At 42.1% G+C, this 16,679-nt stretch overlaps 1 pseudogene across 1 annotated transcript; it reads right to left on the minus strand.

Annotated features, from left to right (window-relative positions):
* Positions 1–1,249: 1,249 nt before the first annotated feature.
* Positions 1,250–10,133, minus strand: LOC146390072 (serine protease FAM111A-like; annotated as a pseudogene). Its single transcript, XR_014799790.1, has 6 exons — positions 9,981–10,133; positions 6,652–6,687; positions 5,417–5,512; positions 4,765–4,824; positions 4,569–4,622; positions 1,250–4,475 (listed from the first exon to the last, which is right to left on the minus strand). The product of XR_014799790.1 is annotated as a serine protease FAM111A-like (transcript).
* Positions 10,134–16,679: the final 6,546 nt, after the last annotated feature.

A 16,679-nucleotide genomic window follows, 5' to 3' on the forward strand; every position in this document is an offset into this window, starting at 1 on the left:
GATTAAGTTTAAAATGAGAATGCGTGCAAGGCTAAGCAGTGCTAGCCAATAGATCCTCCTGTTTGGCTGTTACTCTGGGAAAAGACGAGAAAGACGGTGATGGAAGTGTGACTGGAGCTGCGATGTAGCCTATATAATATTTATATTGTACGAACGTGATAATTCTGTATATTGTAATAACATGATATTATATTGTTCAAACGTGAAAAGTATATTGTTAGAACAATATACTTTTCCACTTTTCTATTTTTCTTTTGCCTGGGTGGCAGCTCTACGCTTCCGTATCCGAGGCTTTTCAATGTGGCCTCACAAAATTATCACGACTACAACAACCATGAAAAGAGTTGGATGGACATTGCTGCTCAATCACAGCTGCCTGGTCAATGTTTTTCATTAGTAATTTAACAAAGTTGATGGTGTGTGTGTGTGTCTGTGTGAGTGAAAGACAGAGAGAGGGAGAGCGAGAGACAGATTTTGTATGATAAGCTTCATGTTATGGACGCACAGTGTGAGCACTCAGGTCGCATCAGAGCATCAGCCTGTATAGTGTGAGACCCTGCATCGTGACCTATGAACTTCTAACCCCTGAGATTCAATTGTACAGTTTGAGCAGGAGCTGAATAACGCAACTGAAAAAAATTGCACAGTGTTTGCCCAGCTGAATGCAGACTGTTTAAACTAAACAAGCTGCTGTTTCACATAATAAAGCCTGTCAGCCGCAGTATTGCCTTCTGTTTTAACAGTTAAAGCAGTAGAGACGAGCTGTTTGCATGTGCGTGGAACTCTAGCGTCATTAACCATGCGAGCAGTTAAAAGGACAGCCCAAGCTGCACTCGCAGCTTGCGCTCGACACCGCTGCTGTAACATAAGACTGACATCCAGCTAACCACAGCTAAAAAGATATTTAGAGAAAACTTACCCTTTCCTCAGGTTACACGAGCTGAGTTTTTTCACGCTGAAAAGTTGTTGTTTTGGCTCTCACTGAAGACACCGACGCTGAAGACATAGCTGTTCTTTTGTACTGCTTTTAAGCAAAACATTCTTTGTATGTGAGGCCAAGGGTGGTCATCCTCCTCAGCTCTAGCGTAGACGACTGGCTCTGCCATGTTTTCATGGGTTTTTTCTTTCCGTGTGTCCGCTGCTACTTTGAAATGCTTGGGCGGCTCTGTCCGCCACAGTTTCAAACTGGTCATGTGACTGCATGGCCATATCTGATTGGTAAAAAAGTTACCGGAAACTCCACTGGCGGCATGTTATCTAATGTGTTAAACTAATTATTTTTTTAAAAAGTAACGAGTCAAATTTTGCAAATGTAGCGGAGTAAAAGTACCGTTTCTTCTTCACAAATGTACTCAAGTAAAAGTAAAAAGTATCGTACTTTAAAAGTACATTTTTTTCAAAAATGTACTCAAGTAACTGTAACGGAGTAAATATAACTTGTTACTACCCACCTCTGGCTGCCAGCCCCCCTCCCTGTCTGTCGACAGCACGGGGCGGCTTTGGCTCTGTGGATGGACAGGTCTCATTCCTAGCTTGACCTGCTACTGCAGGCTGTGTTCCCCTGGCATGTTGCCTGCTTCACCGGCTTACACTCCAGTCGGACCTCGCTGTGGTGAGTGAGTCTTCTCCAGCCTGTCGTGCCGACTCTCTATCTGGCGTATTGCCCGCTTGTCGTACGCTTATGCGACCAGCGATCGTAGCTCAAGCATTGGGAGTTCGCCTTGTAATTGGAAGGTTGCCGGTTCGAGCCCCGGCTTGGACTGTCTCGGTCGTTGTGTCCTTGGGCAAGACACTTCATCCGTTGCCTACTGGTGGTGGTCAGAGGGCCTGGTGGCGCCAGTGTCCGGCAGCCTCGTCGGACAATTGAACCACTCTAACATGAAGGTGAGTTTAGCATTTATTTTTTTAAATTTTATTCAGAACTGAAATAATAACAGGAGAAAAGGATTGGTGTTACTCACTATGACAGGTTTTATCTTTGGGAAGTTTTGCCAAAAAGACATGTACACCAAACCTCAAAAAATGTGTCTGACAGAAAATCTTTTCCTGTGTGGGTTTTTCAAGAATAGAGTGCAAATAATCTTGACTTGAAATAAACAAATTTCCTTTTTCAACAGGAAGGAAAGTTTAAAACAAAGAAACATTACAGTTCATAATGACAACACTAAACATGTCACAAACAGGTTAACAGCATATGGTTTGTATTACATTGTACTAAACATACACAGCAATGTTAAAACACAAGGGGTAAAAATAAACATGATTTTCAAAGGATGGTTTTCATTCCACCAGTAGTTATAAAACAAAAAAAAACAGACATAATAAAAACCCTGGGTAATACATCTGAACAGAAAGCTACACACCCACTAAGTAGAAACTTCTACTAAAATCTAAACATTAAACTAAGGCCAGCTGTAGTGTGCCTTTAAGGGTAAATACAAAGTATCTGTGTTTTTCAGTCGCAAAGTCAGAAATTTTCTTATTATATAAATTATTTTACTCAGCATGAGGTTATGTCTGCAGTGTAAGCTTTGACTGTAATCTCTCTCAGTATAGGGCTACAGTAACTTCACTAAGCTTCAAATCCTCCTGTGCCTTATACCACAGGTCCCCAGAGGCACAGGTTCAGGTTACATCTTATGTGTTCAATTCTTTGAAGAATAATGCATTAGAAAAAAAGGAATCTCTGAAATCAGAAATAGTTTGCCACTTGCCCTAATCTGTATACCTAACTGACTTCCATTGGCTCCTCAGCATTGAGTATCTTTCAGGTGTGGGTTTCTTTTTGCTGCCTTCTCAACTTTCTTCAACAGCTCCTTATTTTCACTTTCCTTTAGATTTTCCACAAAGTTTTCAAATATAGTAAGAAGAGGAATGGCATATTCAATGATGCTCTCATCACTGTTGACTGAATCACAGACATAACCTGCAGTGTGCAAACCAAAAACTCTGCCAAGTCCATCAAACACTGGAGAACCAGAGGCACCGTGATACATGAAAGTGTGGTAGGTCGCTACCTTTCCTGCTTTACGTCCACTTATCAATATGTCATTAATGCCATGCTCTTTGAGCCAATCACTGATTGTTTTGATGATGAGCAGGTTTTTGTACTGATACAAATGTTCATCAATAGCCTGCCCTCTCTTATCTGTCTCAATGATACATGTAGGATCCATTTTTTTCACCCCCCCTGCTGGGTGTCCAATGATGCAGGCTTCACCATTGGCAGGCAGTGGTCCAAACTCACTGAGCAGCCCTGGTGGGACCTTTATGTTCTGTGCTCTTGTTTGCTGGTTTGGTTTTGAGCCTTCAGGGTTGAGCTCCAGAACTGCATAATCTAGATCAGCATCAAAGTCAGTGAATGTATTCTCTGCTCTAAAGTAGTAGAAATTTGTTTCTGGCTCAGACTTCTCGTAGTCAAATACAGCAAGCACTTCTACATCCTGCTGCAGCGCCTTTCCTTCAACGTAACCATCAAACAAATGTGCGCTAGTCAGGATGAAAGTATCAAACAGCACGAAGCCTGTTCCCATAGAAACATCCTTAACAATTACTTTGCAAACTGACTTTCCCAGTTCTAGCAGCTTCCTGACTCTGTGAACTTCACTGAAGGACTGCTGGATCTTTCCAAAGTTTTCCTTCCTGAGATTCAGTGCTTCCTGATACAAATCACCAGGGAATCTACTCTCCATCCATCGTTTCAGATCTGGAAACTGCTCACGCAGTAGTTCATAAATCTTGTTTCTATCAACATCACTGCTGGTTTCTTTCACTGCGGTTTTTACACGGATTCCCTCCTGTTGTGCTAAATAGACGATCTCTGACCCTGATCTTCTTTCACACTTACTTTGAGAATTATTTGTTGGGCTTTCTTGTGACTTTCCATTGTTTTCTTTTTTAACTTTTGGAAGGCGTATCTTGAATTGTTCCCGGTGTAGTGTTTCTACCTTTTGTGTGCATACAGTGAGGCGTTTGGGATCCTGATTGTTGGACAGCTCAAAGTTGCCAAGGTCATCAATGAAGCGACTGTCTCTCTTCAGAGCCTCAGCCACAGTTATTCCCTTTTCTCCATAAACACAGAGGTTCTTGAACTGTTTTACATCATTATTTTTAAAAAGTTTTTTTGTTTTAGTGTATAGCCCACCAACTGTGTCTATATAGAAGAAAGAATAGTGCTCTTTTGGATGCACTGTTTTGGAATGTTGGACTTTACCTTCAACTTTTTCTGCTCTACATGATATGATCAGACACTCACCATCATCAATACAAGAACAGGGGAAATGTGTTGCAACAATTGACTTCTTATCCTCTTTACCTAGCTGAATGATAATGTTCTCATCTGCATACGTAATCTTCTCATTGTATTTCTTATTTGATTTTATGGCTTCTAGAACTGTGCAGGGCTGATCACACTGAACAGTGTATTCATAACTATCTTGACCAAATTTCACTGTGAATTCATGTGAGTGTTCGACCTAGAGGATATTAAAGAGATGGTTAGAAACAGAGTGGTGCTTAAAAAGCAAGGCAGAGCAGAATATTCATGTAATGTAACAGGATATACTTACAATGGAATCACTGTCATTTTCCTTCTTCACACATTGTGGAACTGGTGTAAATCCCTGCACAAATGACAGATATTAAGGTGAAATATAAATGAAGTGAAATGTCTCAAAGAAGTCCAGACGCTTTTCTTTCCAAAGCTCCTTAGACTATTTCATATTTAGTTGATTTTTTTTAAAATGGAATCATCCAGGAGCTCACCTGAGAGGCTGTCACTTCCTCTGGTTCTGTTTTCACTCTGCTGCTGCCACCAGCACTGTCCTGATGAAGAAAGATGCACAAACTTCTTAAGTGGGTTAATGCAAGTGACAAATATCAAGGTAATAAATGACAAAGCAATACATACTCTGCCTAATAATCCTGTAATGTGTTTGTTGTTACAGAAGAGCATAAGGTGTTACAAGTGTTTTGTTTGATAGAGGAATGTAATGGGTGCAATGTAGACTTTTTCAAATTGCAGTGATAAATATTACTAGTGTAGGGACACATTTCTATCCTCACCAGACATCAACAATTTAGCTTTCTCTATGACTCTTTAGAAATATTCTGACAGTCTGCCCTGCTCTTGCCTCAGCTGACAGCAGCCAGTGGGGATGATGATGATGATGTGGCTCGGGGTTCCCAAATGCTCCTCTGACAGAAGTTCGATGGCTTTTTGAGTGTTTGGGCAATCAGGTTTAACCACTTTGTGATTGGGGAAGAGTTTCCTCTCATTTATGAATTTTCCATTGGAGTCAATGAGGATCACATTCTGGACACGTTGTTCTGGTTGTGAGGGGTCCTGGTTTTGCATTCTGTGTGACCTTAAGAGCTGATGTGTCAACTGCTGGGTGTCTGTGTCTTGTCTGCTGACCTGTTCCTGTAAAGCTTGTTGTTCTTGGCTTGAATCTTCCTCCAGGGCCTGGTCAGTGTTGTTGCTAACAGTAGTGGGAGCTCTGTCTTCACCGCTCTTATAAACCATATACAGCAGCATCATTAATATAACATTCAAACTGATCATTATCAATTATATGCACTATGACAGACAAAACACAAACCATATGTGCGCTGCAAGGCTGTAGAAAGAAAGGATTGCTGCAGCACCCCCTGGTGGATTGCAGAAGACTAGAATGCCCGCAACTACTAAAGGAAAAACTAAAGGGACTAAAGGAAACTATAAAGGAATGAATATGGAAAACAATTTAGTTTTTCTTATCTTCCATATTCTTCTATATAAATTATTTAGTTAGGTCAGGTATAGTTTGTCTTTTGTCCTGTCTCTCTGCTCTCTTCTCTTCCATCGTCCACAACCAGTGGCAGAGATGGCTGCCCCTCCATAAGCCAATTTCTGGAGTTTAATAATTTAATAGGATCTGTCATCGAGTGCTTATTCTTAGGGCATTTGTTGTGATTTGGCTCTATATAAATAAAACTTAACTGAATTTAATTGTTTATTTATGGAAATATATCATAAGATTAATTTATTATTTATAGTAGGGGCATCACATAAATGGTCCGCAGGTGCGCATTTGCCATTAAAATAAAAGAGGCGCACCAGATAAGAAGTTGGAACGCGCGTTTGCAAGGTTCTGGAGGAGGACAGACATTTGTTCAGATCTCTTAAAGATGTCGAAGAAGCAAGCTCCATAAGCAATTACTTTGGTGTTCCTCCATCAAAAAAAAAAAGCGTGCGTTCCCGGAAATTCCGAGAATACCCGCTTCTTTTGCACGTATTCCGAGAAAAGATGAAAACAATTTTTTCTTCTCTGTCCCTGAACTGCAATTTGAGCTGAAACTGCTGGGCAAACAGTTTGGCTGTATTTGCCATCATACAAGAGTTTTGCCAAAGACTGGGAAACGGTGTACCTTTGAGTTTGAGATCTGTGGACTCAGTTGTCCACTCTTTTAAGAAACAACTAAAAACTCATCTTTTTAGACTTTCAGAAAACACTTTTCTTTATGGTGCTGTGGGGAGATTAGCACTTTGTTATTACTGTATTAAAGGTGCTGCATAAATAAAATTTACTTATTTTAATGCACAACCACTTTTTGTTTCAGCTTCATCATACGAAGCTACTAATACATGATTTAGTATATACAGCTACTTACCGCCATCTTGATGCTTTTCTCTTTTCTGATTGTTTTCTGAAAGGGAATAATCATCTAATGAGGATATCTGGGATACTAAAATATTAACACAACACATTTCAAAGTAAAAAACAATCTCATTCTCTTCATTATTACACTGAATCACTTCCTTTCTAATCAAATTTCCTCTGTTTTGGTAACACATGTACCGATTGGTTTTTGGCAGGTTATTACCTTCATACTTTTTACAAGACTGTGGAGCCCTTGTAAAAAGTTTTTTAGTCATCTCCATTTTAGTGGACCTCTTTGCTAAACACAGCAATAGAGTATTTATTTGCAGATGGAAGAAAATCTAACTTCAATGAATGAGGGCTGTTATGTTGGTTGCACACAAAGTTTTATTAACTTTTTAACAGCAAATAGTTTTCAACAAGGAATGGGAAGGACAGCTACAGGCAGAAGATGGAGAACCAGCTTCAGCAAAACAACGTTGGCGAAGTCTGGAGAGGCCTTAGTACCATCTTGGGCCACAAACATCAGAACTCTCTGCCCAGGAGGGATGTGATGTGGGCAAATGAACTGAATCATTTCTTCAAGAGATTTGATTCATCCATTAGGCAGTCTCCAACATCAGCTGCAGACTTACCCACCCCCACTGCTGCTGTTCCACCTCTGACACCTCAGCCACTTCCCACCTCTTGATTTTTCAGTCATGCGACCTCCTGGGTGAGGGACCAGATTCAGAAGACCCTTATGAAGAGAACATCGAGGGAACAGTTTACCCTGCCTGGGATAGGGTTACCGGGGCCCCGCCCTGGAGCCAGGCCCGGGGAGGGTGCCCGAGGGCGAGCGTCTGGTGGCCGGGCCTTAGTCCATGGGGCCCGGCCGGGCACAGCCTGAAGAGGAGACATGGGCCCATCCTCCCGCAGGCCCACCACCCGCAGGAGGCGCCATAGGGGTCGGGTGCATTGTGTGCCGGGTGGCGGCCAGGAGCGGAAACCCTGGCGGACTGATCCCCGGCTGCCAAGACTGGCAATAGGGACATGGAATGTCACCTCTCTGGTGGGGAAGGAGCCTGAGTTAGTGCGTGAGGTTGAGAGGTACCGGCTAGATATAGTCGGGCTCACCTCTACGCATGGCTTGAGCTCTGGAACCAGTCTCCTGGAGAGGGGCTGGACTCTGTCTCAGTCTGGAGTTGCCCCTGGTGAGAGGTGGTGGGCTGGGGTGGGTATTCTAATATCCCCTCGGCTTGCTGCCGGTACGTTGGGGTTTTTCCCGGTGGATGAGAGGGTTTGTTCCCTGTGCCTTAGGGTCGGGGAACGGGTCCTGACTGTCATCTGCGCTTATGCGCCGAGTGGCAGTTCAGAGTACCCAGCCTCCTTAGAGTTCCTGGGGGGGGGGGGGGGGGTGCTGGAAGGTGCTCCACCTGGAGACTCTGTTGTCCTGCTGGGAGACTTCAAAGCTCACGTGGGTAACGACAGCGAGACCTGGAGGGGCGTGATTGGGAGGAACGGCCTCCCTGATCTGAACCCGAGCGGTGTTTTGTTATTGGACTTCTGTGCAAATCACAGTTTGGCCATAACGAACACCTTGTTCGAACATAAGAGTGTCCATAAGTGCACGTGGCACCAGGACGCTCTAGGCCGTAGGTCGATGATCGATTTTGGGTCGTATCACCAGACCTGCGACCAGGTCGAAAGGAGCCAGCTGAGGTAGTTTGGGCATCTGACAAGGATGCCTCCTGGGCGCCTCCTAGGTGAGGTGTTCCGGGCATGTCCCACTGAGATGAGGCCCCAGGGCAGACCCAGGACACGCTGGAGAGATTATATCTCTCGGCTGGCCTGGGAACGCCTTGGAGTTCCCCCAGATAAGCTGGAGGAGGTGGCTGGGGAGAGGGAGGTCTGGGCCTCTCTGCTTAGGCTGCTGCCCCCGCGACCAGGCCTTGGATAAAGCGGATGAAGATGGATGGATGGATGGATGGATGGATGGATGGATGGATGGCGACCGTTTTGGTGATTGGCCCGATTTTGGCCTTCATCGTGTGTCGTGCATCGTGTAGTATACGTGGGTTAATGAGAAGCGATTAACACCTCACGACCAGCTCCCGATCATCAATCGCTTGGCCGGGAGGATTTCCTCATCATGACCGTTGTAAGGGTGTCACCGCAGCTGCTCACACTGCGCACGCGCAAACACATTAATGTCGGTGAAAAAGACGGTGGTAGCACGGCAGCGCAGCGTGTGATTTGGACACAAGTGATGGAGGCACAACTTGTAAAACTTTGGCAGGCTCATCTGAGCGTTTTCGATGTGGCCTCACAAAATTATCACGACCACAGCAACCGGGAAAATAGTTGGACCTACACTGCTGCTCAATCACAGCTGCCTGGTCAATGTTTTTCATTAGCAATTTAGCAAAGTTGATGGTGGTGGTGTGTGTCTGTGTGAGTGAAAGACAGAGAGGAAGCGAGCGACAGATTTTCTGTTATAACCTTCATTTTTATGGGCGCACAGTTTGAGCACTCGGGTCGCATCAGAGCATCGGCCGTATAGTGTGAGACCCTGCATCGTGACCTACGAACTTCTAACCCCTGCGAGTCAATCGTACAGTTTGAGCAGAAGCTGAATAACGCGACTGAAAAAAAAAATTGCACAGTGTCTGCCCAGCTTAAGCTGTCATCTCTTTTGGACAACATCTCCCACCCCATGCAGGAAACTCTAACAGCACTGAGCAGTTCCTTCAGTGGCAGGCTGCGGCACCCACAATGTGGGACGGAGAGATTTCGCAGGTCTTTCCTCCCCACTGCTGTCAGACTCCACAACAAAGACTTTTGCAGCTGATCAAACACACACAACCCCACACATGTGCAATAAGACTAAGAGCAATACTCTTTTTCTGACAAAGTTGTATTTTTACTCAGTTGTATATATTCTGTTTTTATCCTATTGTATATTTTATTTTATTCTGTACAGTTGTGTACAGTATATTACTCTTATTGTATTCCAGTTTTCTCTCAATTTTGCTATATAACTTTGCACTGTCCACTTTCTGCTGTGACAAAACGAATTTCCCATGTGTGGGACTATAAAAGATTATCTTATCTTATCTAACTCAGCCCACAGTAATACAAAAATAACCCCAAAAAGTCACAGTTTATGTTAAATGAAAAAAAAAAGGCTGACAACATTTTTAAAGAGAACGTAACTCCAAGAAATATATAACTGGAGGGTTTATTCTTTGTTACAGAAAACTTTTTTTTTTTTTTAGTTTTAAGATAACATTTTTGAAGATATGCAGATTCTCCACCATCCAATTATTCCTCAATAAAGAAAGAACATGAGCATCTTACCTCAGCTTCACTCGAGGAGATCACACAGGACAAGGCAGCTTCAGTTGACACGGCTTGACTGACTTTCAGGTTGTGGTGGTGGACTATTAAACCGTTTTCGTCCCGCCTTTCTAAATGTTTCCACAGACTTTTCCTGTGGTCCACAGGTAGAGCTATGAGCTATGACCCAACTCGTTTTGCAGGTTTTCCTGTACTTACCCAAGAATGTTTTCTTGCACGCACCTTATCCAAGTCTTTCAGCATACCAACAATAGTTATAGTGAACAAATGTTAAAACCTTTTAGTCTATTCATAGGTGGTTGCTAGGCAACATCATAAAATTAGTACCTGTAGAGATCATCTCCGATGCAGCTGTGAGTCAAGGTAGTGAGACGATTAAGTGCTAGTTAGCTGTAGCTACCTGGATCTAGCTGCAGTTGGGTTCGTCATTGCGTTGTTTTGATGCGTTTAAAGCGTCGGTCTAAGATTACGGTGAATTTAGCCAGCGGTTTAGCACTGGCTACAGCTAACCAGCTGCTGCTGTAAGGGCCGTTTTTGCCTGGTTTAATACCAGCATCCGTCTCCGATTATATATACTCGACTCGATCTTGGACTATGACAAATGTAGCAGCGGATGACTAGTAAGACCAAACAGTGATGGCCCTTGTCATGATATGAGTGAACAGTAGACTATGTGCACGTTAGCATATGCTACTTCCGGTGCGGAAACTCCTGTGGGGAGCTTTGTTTCCGGTGTCCTATTCGTGCCCTGTTTACGGTCCAAAACAAGTTAAGCAAATGAATGAATCAAGTGGCGATTTACATTTCTATAGATGTCTTGGGCATTTATCTGTAAATGATGTTCATCGACTTGTCGATATTTTCCCCCCGCGCCTCAGAGCAAAAGAGAAAAGGGATTCAAATGTTATAATTCTCAGTATCTGTAAACAGCGGTCCCTCTTTTATTGCGGGTGTTATGTTCTAAAAATAACCAGCGATAGGTGAAATCAAGTAGCCAATTTTATTTTTTGATGGTGCAAAACGTTTGGTGGACATCGTGGACATACAGCACTGCACTTCAGAGTCACACTGCTAGCGATCGATGTAGCGATTCTGTACTGTACAGGAGAGACGTCATGGAGGAGATCGTCTGCAGCGATCAGGACGCAGGACACAATGTGATGTAAAAAAGAAGCATGCAAACTTGCACTAAAAAATCCGTGAAACAGCAAGGTGAAAGGTGAACCGCGTTATAGCGAGGGACCGCTGTAATTTTTAAGGTAAGTCACAACATACCCTTCGTAAATACTAATGTATAGAAACCGTTACCAGCAATCGTTCATTTTTTGTGTGGCTTTTTTTCACGGTTTGTTAACATGCTGTGTAGGTGTGTACTTGACTAGCTGATATTGACATAACGGGGGAAACATCTGGTTTGACTATTGTTCACCTGTAGTTTGAATGCTGAACATTTGCCTGTTTAAATCATGAGACCAGTCACTATACAGAGATGTGCTTCTGAATGTGGACGATGTGTCTTCTACATGCAGTAATGCAGTTCTGCTTGTGTTGAGTGACGTAAACAACTGATCGATCTAAACTCTTTAAACGTCAAAATTGATCATTAGATTTTTTTTATGACACAACAGTGGTGAGTGTTCCCACCTTCTGCTCTTTGTAACTTAACGCGATCTTTACATTTTCAAGTTTTGGACATGATTTTGGAGTATATCTTCGCAGTAGCGATTGACCGCAAAGTAAAGCTACCGGAAATGTACAACCCCACATCCGGTCTCAAACCAGGAAGTTAGCATTTTCTCGTGCACAGGGTCTGTTGTTGTTTAAGGTGCAGTTCATGTGGAAGCAACCGGAGGGTGGTGTAGAGACATAATAAAAAAGTGATGGATAAAACCAAAGACGGTGTCATGTCTGCTCCCTGAAGTAACATGGTGTCAGAAGTAGGGCTGCCACAAACGATTATTTTGATGGTCGACTAGTCACCAATTATTTTTGCGATTAGTCGACTAATCAGATCATGCATCCATTGGACGTAAAACGTACAGCTTATTGCACCAGCATGCATCTGCTCTTATATAACTATCATTAAGTGTTTAAGGTATGTGCTAAGTAAAAATAAAGACAAGATGATAGTTTATTAAATTTTAATGAAATTTGCAGATTGTTTCGGTGAAGTTTAATAAACTCCTTGCTATCTAAAATATAACAGGACAGCGGAGTATATTCTCGAGCATCTCACACTTCTGATAACCAGATGTTTGCTTGACGTTTATTCAGCTGTGTAAAAACTACAACTTTAATCTCAGCCAAACCGATTTACTCAGGAACAAATAAATTACTAAAAAAAGCCAAACAATAACATTTTTAAGTTATCTAAGTGACTTATGTATGTTTAACCTGAGTAGCGAAACACGGCGGTGGGTTTGACGATTTGCCGGGAGTCCGGTGTTCTCACGGGCTCTAATGAGCCTTGAACCCCATCTAGCTATCAAGCTGGTGGTTAACAGACGTCTCCGAAAACGTCGGAGCGCTTTTGAAAATATGTGGTGTCTTGATAAACTGAGCAGATATTTGAGGTTTACACAGCTACATTCTCGCCTGAAAATATGTTAAACGTTTATTCTGTGACCCAGAAAGAATAATAAGAGTAATTTTAAAACTAACTAGCTGCCGCCATTGTTGGAAACTGAGCTGGGCTGCGCTATGAATTCTGGAACACAGCTTCTTCTTCTTCTTCGGGGTTTAACGGCAGCTGGCATCCTTGTACATGCAGTGCTGCCATCTTCTGTTTTAGGCCATTACTACACTCTTAAATCCAATTTTTGATAGTCAACGTAATCGTGACTAGTCGACTAATCGTGGCAGCCCTAGTCAGAAGTGAACTGATAAGGCTATACAAGAGTGTCGCACACATGGAAGGGCTTAAGCCGCCAGCTGGACTTGATTTGCACATGAAAGTAAAGACGTAGATGCAGTGAGACATAAGCAGACATGCAAAAAAGGCAGACAAAGAAAGATGAAACCGAACGGCAAAGACCAAGCAAGCACGTTTAATTGCAAACGATGTGGAACTAAGCATGCATCGCATCAATGCCCTGCTTATGGCAAACAGTGCAAGAACTGGGGGAAAATAAATCACTTTGCCAGAATGTGTAGATCGAGAAAAGTGCACACTGTCGCCGATGAAGCCATGGATCAGCAGGCAAGTCTGTTCATTGGGGCTGTAAATGCAAAAACACAGACATGAACAGATGAATGGACTGTAGAAATAAAAGTTGGCCACAAACCTGTGAAATTCAAACTTGATACTGGTGCACAAGCCAATGTGGTTCCATACAGTCTACTACAAAGAATAGGAAATAAGCAAAAGCTTAGACCCACTAATGTCAGGTTGTCAACATACACCGGAGACAAAATAGCAGTTAAAGGAAAGTGCACTTGGGCAGTGAAATACAAAAAGAAAAGTTTTGTTTCGGAGTTCATTGTCGTAAAATCAGAAACCAAGCCAATTCTGGGAATTCAAACGTGAAGAAATGGGACTCATCAAGAGAGTGATGGCACTGAATAAAAGTGATGAAATGGACATCTTCAAAGAATTTTCTGATGTGTTTGAGGGCATAGGTTGCCTTGAGGGAGAACACACCATTCAAATTATTGATGGTGTGGCACCAAAAGTTCATCCACCGAGAAAAATCCCTGTCACAAAAACTCAAAGTAGAACTGGACAGAATGGGGAAAAAATGGAGGTGATTATAAAAATTGAAGGACCTACCCAGTGGGTGAATCCAATCGTCATTGTGGAAAAGGCTACTGGACGACTGAGAGTCTGCCTAGATCCACGTGATCTCAATACAGCAGTCATGAGAGAGCACTACCAGTTGCCAACAGTTGAAGAGATAACGAGCCGACTGGCAAAGGCCAAAGACTTCACTGTGCTGGATGCAAGCTTAGGATTTTGGCAACTTAAATTGGATGAAGCCAGCTCTCGTCTCTGTACATTCAACACACCTTTTGGTCGTTACAGATTCCTTCGCCTACCTTTTGGAATTAATTCAGCTCCAGAAGTATTCCACAGGACGGTGAGGCAGCTGTTTGAGGGGATTGATGGCGTCGAGACGTACATAGACGACCTTTTGATCTGGGGAGAGACTAAAGTACAGCATGACGACAGACTGAGGCAAGTACTTGAGAGAGCAAGAGCAAAAAAATTTAAGCTGAACAAGGACAAATGCAAGGGCCTGGAGGAAATTAAATACCTTGGCCACATCTTCTCGGCAGATGGTTTGAAACCAGATCAGAGTAAGATAGAGGCAGTAAAGAAAATGCCTACACCAGAGTGCAAAAAAGATGTGGAGCGATTTCTGGGTATGGTGACATACCTAGCAAAGTTCATTCTAAACATATCACAACACACAGAGGCATTACGTGGCCTTACCAGAGATGATATTGCATGGCAGTGGGAAGGTGAGCATCAGCACGCGTTCAACAAATTGAAAACAATTCTTACTTCTTACTGAAGCTCCTGTGCTCAGATACTATGATGTACAGCTTCCAGTAACACTATCTGTCGATGCTTCTCTTTTGTTTTTTGAAGTCCCTAGAATATGTGTATGGTGGATTTCTATCAGATTTAGAGGCATTTAGGTCCGACAATGACCCTCCAGGGCACCTCAGCATTTTTTGAATAGTCCTTCTTTATTACATATCTGCCTCTAGTGGTTGGATCGGGAACTTCCATCTGCAATTATCAGTTGTAATGGCAACTGGCACACATCATCTCTTACTGGCCAAAAAATACTTGTTGCCAAGTCATAAGGATGTATAAATTGAATTAAAACATCTGGCTTTGGTTCTCAAACAGCCTTCTACTTGATCCAAATTTTAAATGTCTCCTCAAATAGTGATGTTCGAAAACACAAACACTTCAATGTCCAACAAGAATAGAACGGAGGAGCTTTAAAGGTTTTTTTATGTGTGTGTGACTGCTGTTTAAAGTAAATCTAAAGTGAAATATTTCGGCCAGTGAGAGAGAAATATGTCAGTACAACACAAATGGGAACAAATAAAGCACCTGCAGCTCACGGACAGATCGGGGTTTTTCTAATCTGGATTGTTCTCTCGTTGTTCCCCTCGATTATGTTCACATAATGTCATAAAAAAGTATGTCATATTAGCTGTTCCTGATTTCAAAAATACCCACAGATGCATTAGTGGATTACTTTGAAACTGAAGAAAACTCAAAGTAGGATGTTTTTTTCTTAACGTTTGTGGGACAGATTTATGGAGGGTCTACATTTATTTGCCTGCTTTTTTTTTTAGTTTGTCACGCTTTATGACCAAATCGTGTCATCATATCAACTAATTCCACAAAATCTGGAGTGATTAATACGAACCACCCAAGAAGCATACTGGGAATATTTTTCTCCATCTTCCACTGCGATGTTAAACCTGACCAAACGGGCCTGTAGTCACATTTTCCATGTTTAAAAAACAATAATAGCCTGCTAAATCGTACAAACTAGCATCAATTTATTATATGTATGCCTTCCATGTTTACACTGACAACAGAATCTATTGCTTTCTAAACCAAGCACACACCCACACATACACAGAGGCATATTGTTTTGAATACACATAACTACAACAGATTTATGTATTGATGTTTCTTTACCATCTTTGCAGTTATTTACACTTATATATTAACACTGCTTTTTGTCTCCTCCACCTTGTTCAAGTTTTGAAGTTTACTATTGGCAGAAAACCACTGATAGATTATTCCACTCACACGCCACATGGATGTTTGTAGTTGAAGTGCAAGATTCCTGTATGTCTCTTTCAATTAGCACCTCAGGCGAAAACAGGCTAGGTGTGTGTGGACACATTCCAAGTAATGATAAATGACAGTACATAAACCTGACCTAAAGTAAACGCAGCTCCTGATACAGGTTTCACAGCTACTCTCACAGCAAAACATGAACTACACCCATCTTATAGTAACACCAGTGCACTTCCAGTAACTGCCAGTTTGAGACGTACAAAATACATAAAAACCAACCCCTTAATGAAATCAAGTAATTTAGTTATAAGATAAGATGGCCTTTATTTGGCTATTAGTTTGGAAATTCACATTATTAGAGCAGCAGCGTGGATAGTGCAGGATTAAATAGATGCAGCACAACATAGCGACAACTATAGAATACAAAAACAGAATAAGAAAAGGTTCCTGTGAAGTATCAAAGTATCAAAAACTAAACTAAGACCTAGACTGGGAAATACTAAAATAACTATGAAACGATGGACAAGAACATGAAACTGCATAGGAACGTGTGACTATGGAACTATGAAATAAACTGAACATGAACGCAAACAGACGACCTGACAAAGACTCAATGGAACACACAGACTAAATACACACAAGAAGTGATTATGGAAAGTGGAAACACATGGGTAAAGAGCTGACACAAATGAACATCATGACACCACAGGGAAAAGTAACACTAAGCACAAAGAACATGGAAACAGACTTTCAAAATAGACCAGGAAATATGGAGAGACATAGACATGACAACACCGGCTTGACAACAAGAAATACAAGTCATACTGAGACAGAGGACAAGAACAGACTCACACAAGGGGACATAGATGAAAACCTAAACTAGAATAACAATTAACTAAATCTTAATTGATAATGATAATACCAAT

The sequence above is a fragment of the Perissodus microlepis genome, chromosome 3 (genome assembly GCF_051167445.1).
Source record: "Perissodus microlepis isolate ML-2025 ecotype Zambia chromosome 3, ASM5116744v1, whole genome shotgun sequence".
NCBI classification, from domain to species: domain Eukaryota; kingdom Metazoa; phylum Chordata; class Actinopteri; order Cichliformes; family Cichlidae; genus Perissodus; species Perissodus microlepis.